This window comes from Pteropus alecto, unplaced genomic scaffold (assembly GCF_000325575.1).
Source record: "Pteropus alecto unplaced genomic scaffold, ASM32557v1 scaffold79, whole genome shotgun sequence".
NCBI classification, from domain to species: Eukaryota; Metazoa; Chordata; class Mammalia; order Chiroptera; family Pteropodidae; genus Pteropus; species Pteropus alecto.
The window spans coordinates 13,483,933-13,489,348 of record NW_006494612.1 but is presented as its reverse complement, the minus strand read 5'-3'; the positions used below and the strand labels follow the sequence as shown (position 1 = coordinate 13,489,348).

At 35.7% G+C, this 5,416-nt stretch overlaps 1 pseudogene; it reads left to right on the top strand.

Annotated features, from left to right (window-relative positions):
- The first annotated feature begins 3,121 nt into the window (after nt 1–3,121).
- LOC112474342 lies at nt 3,122–3,240 on the top strand (annotated as a pseudogene).
- The last annotated feature ends 2,176 nt before the right edge of the window (nt 3,241–5,416 follow it).

The following is a 5,416-nucleotide window of genomic DNA, read 5'->3' as shown; positions in this document are numbered from 1 at the left end:
GAATAAAGAACTTTGTTAAGTTACTTTAAATTAAACATTATTTTTTCCTTAAAAACATTACATACAACTTTTATTCAGTACCTCAATTCTGAGAAAATGCTTGTGAAGGAGAAACTAGGTGGTCATGGTTTTCTTTACTTAAAAATTAGAAAATGTTGAATAGAATGAAATGTCTACATGAGTTAATTACAAAATTTAAATTGTATCCCAGATTATACTTATATTTAATCACCTTTCCAATAATCTTTCTGTGACTTTTTTAATATATTTATAAATGATTCATAGCTTATATATGATGAAGCTGTGCATTTATAATTTTGTCAGATCAAATCCGCTAGAAGAAAAATTGGAGGGTGTAATTGCTGTGATTTATACAAAGCATTTCTGTAGGTGACCCCATTCCACTAAAGAAAAAGCATTCCTATGACAGCCTCAGATAGTCCCTTTGTTCAATTTTACTCCTTCATGAAATATTTATTAGTCAAGTCACCTGTTACTAAGGGTATCAGTTATGAATCAGTCTGGAAGTTTTTAAAAATTATTAGATATAACCTTAATGTTCCTAAAACAGTACAATTATTATTTTAGGACAAGATTTATGTATAAACAAAGTGAACTAATGTAAAGCGTAAACTGTGACCTGTATTGTTGTCAATGATATTATCATAGCCCATCTCTTTAGCAAATTAGGCCTTTCACCATTCCCAAGCGAGCTTCTATTTGTTTTGGTCTGGTGAGATTAAGCAAGCGCAGTTTTAAACAGAGGCTTGGTATTCAGATGAGACACTCTTCAGTTTCAGGTTTTCCTAAATCCTTTAATTCAATCTGTTTTAATTCAGCCTTTTACCATTTGACCATGAAGAACTGAATCTCATTACTTAATCAGGCTGAATCTCATCAGTAGGCCCTTATTTTATTTATTTTCTGCATAATTAATTACTATTTTTTAGTACCATTTTAGATTTACAGAAAAATTGAGGAAATAGTGCAAATAGTTACCTGTACTTAACCTCTACCCCTGCCCCAAGCACAGAGCTTTCTGTTATTAATATCTTTCATTAATGTGGTACATTTGTTAGAATTAATGAACCAATATTGACACATTATTATTCACTAACATCTATAATTATTTTTTGTTGTTATTCTAAAAAAATTTATCAATTATGTTCAGTTTGTTGAACCCATGTATATGCGTGTGTGTATATATATATGTTTTTTTTTTTTCAGCCCTTCTTATTGTGTACCACCCATATGATAAATGTTGAGAATAAAAGAGTGGTAAAGGCAACCCTCTATCCTTTCGAGGGTAACAGGCCAGATAGATATTATTTATATAAAAGTATAGTTAGCATTTATTAAGGCCAGGCCCAGTTCTAAGCACTGAATGCTAACTCATTTTATCTTCAAGCTACCTGTACTTTATAGGTGCTTTTGTTATCCTGTTTTTTGTTTGTTTGTTTGTTTGTTTGTTGCGGGAGAAACTAAGACACAAAAAGGTTAACCAACGTGACCCAGGTCACACACGACTAGAAAGGGGCCGAGCCATGATTTGAGGCCAGGCCTCCAAAAAAAACATGCTATCACCTCCTCATACTACTTTATGGATTAAAAAATTCACAGATGAGAAATATCATTATGTATGAGAGTATAAACAACAGTCATTGTGTTTTTTATTTGACTTATATTTTATAATGATTTCATTTGTAGCAGTATAATAAGGAATCATTATTATAGCAAAGTACTTGGACCCTCAAAACACATCTAAATGCACAACATTCTTTTGGAAACCTAGGTATTCGAATTGGTCGATTTTTATTTGTTCGTGTTTGAAACCCTTGAGGATTTCAGTTGTTGTTTGATTCTGTTACTTTTAATCTCCACCTGAAGGAGTCAGTATTCAGAAAATAGTCAACCCTAAATGTGTACTCGTGACTCAAGACGCAATGAAAGTTTCAGAGATTCAAATGCAATATGGACCTGACCATTTCCATGATTGCTGTGCATTTAAGCACATGTAATGGAGAGTGCCTAAAAACATACTTGCTGCCTGCATTTTTCCCTGGAGACACTGCTGTAATTCCTCTACTTAGTATGTAGTTAAAGTAATCATTTCATTTGTTTCTACCTAAGCCACAAAGAATCTTTTTTCATCAAAGTCACTATTGCAAAGATAAGTACAATGGGTGATTTTATCTCCAAAGCAGATAAAAATCCCTTCATTTTGTAAGCTTTCATGCTATGCCATTGAATTTTTTTTCCCCCCAAAGAAAGTGATAAAGCTCCTTTATTTAAGCCATTTATATCTTGGCTAGACAAAACAATCTAAATCACATTGTAACAAATGAGCAAGATGTTTTAAAAGTTCATATCTCTACTTTCTCCAAACTGCAAAGCTAAGAAAATCAGGGGTAAAATCATGGAACAGCCTTCACCCTAACCTATTCTAGAATAAGGGTGTGGTATATTCTTAGATGTATCAGTCCACCAAAGTACTTTCCACATAGGTTAAGTTAATTTACATATTTATTCCTCGACACAATAATAACTCAAAAGAAAACTTGTAAGCGTATAAAAACTGGGTGTTTACCATGGAGTTGCACTGCTGTGATATCAAGAATATGCTGTCTTACAGCACCTTTTAAAGCAAACCTTTACAACAACTCTACCACTTTTCTTCCTCATTTTTTATAGATGCTCTTTTGGAAAAACTCATTTCAGTCTATCCCCTGTGTTTCTTCTCTGTGTGTTTCCTTTACTGTTCACACACAACACTTCACTTCTGACACTTCTGGTCACCAAATGCGTGGAAGATTTGCCCCACACTAAGCAATTCTCTGAGAGAGCAGCTGGGTGTCCTATGATTAAATTCAATTCTGACACTACTGTCGACATAAGAACATCCAAATCTGTAAAGAATTTTTATAAAAAATTTTTTGCCTCAAACAGAGGATATGCCTGGAAGCAAGACATCAACTGACTGAGAAAAATGTTACATATAATAATATTTTATAATTTCTTTAATGTATTTAAAGTTAAGGACTAAACATAAGAAAGATTACAGGAAGGTGGGAGAAAGCAAGGCAGGGATCAGATTACAGGCTGGTTAAAATTCCATGCTCTATTTTATGGCCATGCTATCCTGAACAAGCCCAATCCTGTCTGATCTTGGAAGCTAAGCAGGGTCAGTTCTGGTTAGTACTTGGATGGGAGACCACCTAGGAAGACCAGGTGCTGTAGGTGTAAAAATATAAGGGATTGCAAGCTGACAAGGTCCTTGCAATCTGTGAAGTCAACTAAGGTTTGCCTCGCCTAAAAAAAAAAAAAATTCTGTACTCTCTTGAGAGAGGTCTGAAAGGGGACCTTTCAAAGGTGTGTTAATCTACATAAACAGAAACAATGGACAGATCTTGCTTAGGGCAAAGAAAAGCTTTTTACTAAAGAAATTATAGGCCTGGGTTGTGACTACCCACCATGACCTGCCTAGTTAGGAATTTATGATCAGATCATCCTGTGAGGTTACTTTCCACAGAACCCCTTTTTTATCTACACTTTCTACCTAGAGATTTCATTAGATCCCACAGGTTAGGTGCTCAGTCCTTCAAGGCTGATCCCTGCAAAACACACACACACACACACACACACACACACACACATTCAGATGCCAGTGGCAAACCCACATTATCCCTATACTGCTGACCAATCAGCTATAGATGAGAGGTTCCAAGGACCCCCCCTCCTTAAGTTCTAACAATTTGCTCACAAAATTCAGGGAAACATATACATTTACCAGTTTGTTAAAGGATATGATAAAGAATACATTTGAACAGCCAGATGAAGAGATGCATAGGGTAAAACCTGAAGGATCCCGAGCTCAGAAGATTCTGTCTCAGTGGAGTTGGGCTGCATCACCCTTCCAGTGTGCATGTGTTCACCACCTGGAAGCTCTCCAAACCCTGTACTACTAGAATTTTATGGAGACTTCTTCACATAAGCATGACCAATTATTAATTCCATTTCTACCCCTCTCCTTTCTCTGGAGAATGAGGGGTGGGGATGAAAGTTCCAAGCTTCTAATCATGGCTTGGCCTTTCTCTTGACTAGTCTCCATCCAGGAGCCATCCAGGAGCCCATTCAGAGTCACCTCAATAGAACAAAAGATGCTCCTAGTGCTCCTCTCACCAAGGAAATTACAACGTTTTCAGAGCCTTGTGTCAGGAATGTGGGGGGGGAGGGGCAGAAACCAATGTATATTTTTCTATTGTCTCACAGATGTCTATTGTTATTGAACGAATTTTCAGAAATTGTTAATTCTGAATAAGTAAGCATTTTATTGATCACTAGGTGCCAGGTGCCAAGCAGATTCTTTCTCTATAACCTCACAGAGAAAAAACATCTTACATTATAGAAAAGGAAGTCAATGTTTAAAAAAGCAAAATGCCTTATCTAATAAATATGAACGATATTTGAACTCAGATCTCCTAACATTCTATCCTCTCCTAACATTTCTATTCTTGCTCAGATGACTTGATTAATTTAATAGTAATCGATCTAGAACAAGAAGAGGATCAAAATTGTAGAAAACAAGTAAAAAAGAATTTCTATGGAAATCGAGGAATTCCACACAGAAACATCAGTCCCAGCATCACTTCTTAGGTCCAAGCCAGTAATCTCTTGTCCCACTTCTTCTTTTCTTTTACTCCGTGATAGTCACCTGCATTGCCCTTTAGGGTTTCTCTTTCTCTGAGTACAACGATGGAGGAGACCCATACTACTGATTGCCAGATCAGGTCCAAGTAGGGATGGCTGCCTTTCAAGATGAATACAAAGACCCTTTTCATTGAAAAGTATCATTTTAATCACTGTGGGAAAAGTAAAACAAGATTTGAGCATTGGCAATTTACGAAGTTTATAAACTTCTAGCAAGACTCGCTCCTGGCTTTTATAAACTCATTAGAGATGGAAATTGGTTTTATTTAAGATGGAGTTCTCTTATCAATTCTCTGCTTTTAAGAACACTCTGTAGATGTTTCCCCTATGGAATAAATGAACAAGTCAGGATTGAAAATGTCATCAAAACAAATCCATAGGCATCTTCTGGTTCCAGGTGAACAGTTATTATCCTTAAGAACCTTCAATTGAATTGTGTTTGGAAGGCCTATATCCTTCCCAGCAATGATCCTCCATAGTTATTTCCTCACACATCAATAAAAAAAGAAAAAAAAAATCAACAACAAGCTGCAGAAAGTAAATTCACTTCAACTCAACAGACAACATTCCTTGCAGAGAAATAAGGGGTTTTTTCCCATCCATTTAAAAAGATCTCCAATTTTCCCTTGGGAAGCTGACTCTTATTGAGCTAACAGGTTCATTTCTGAACACAAATAGGGAAAAAAAATACAAAGAAAACTCCAAAATA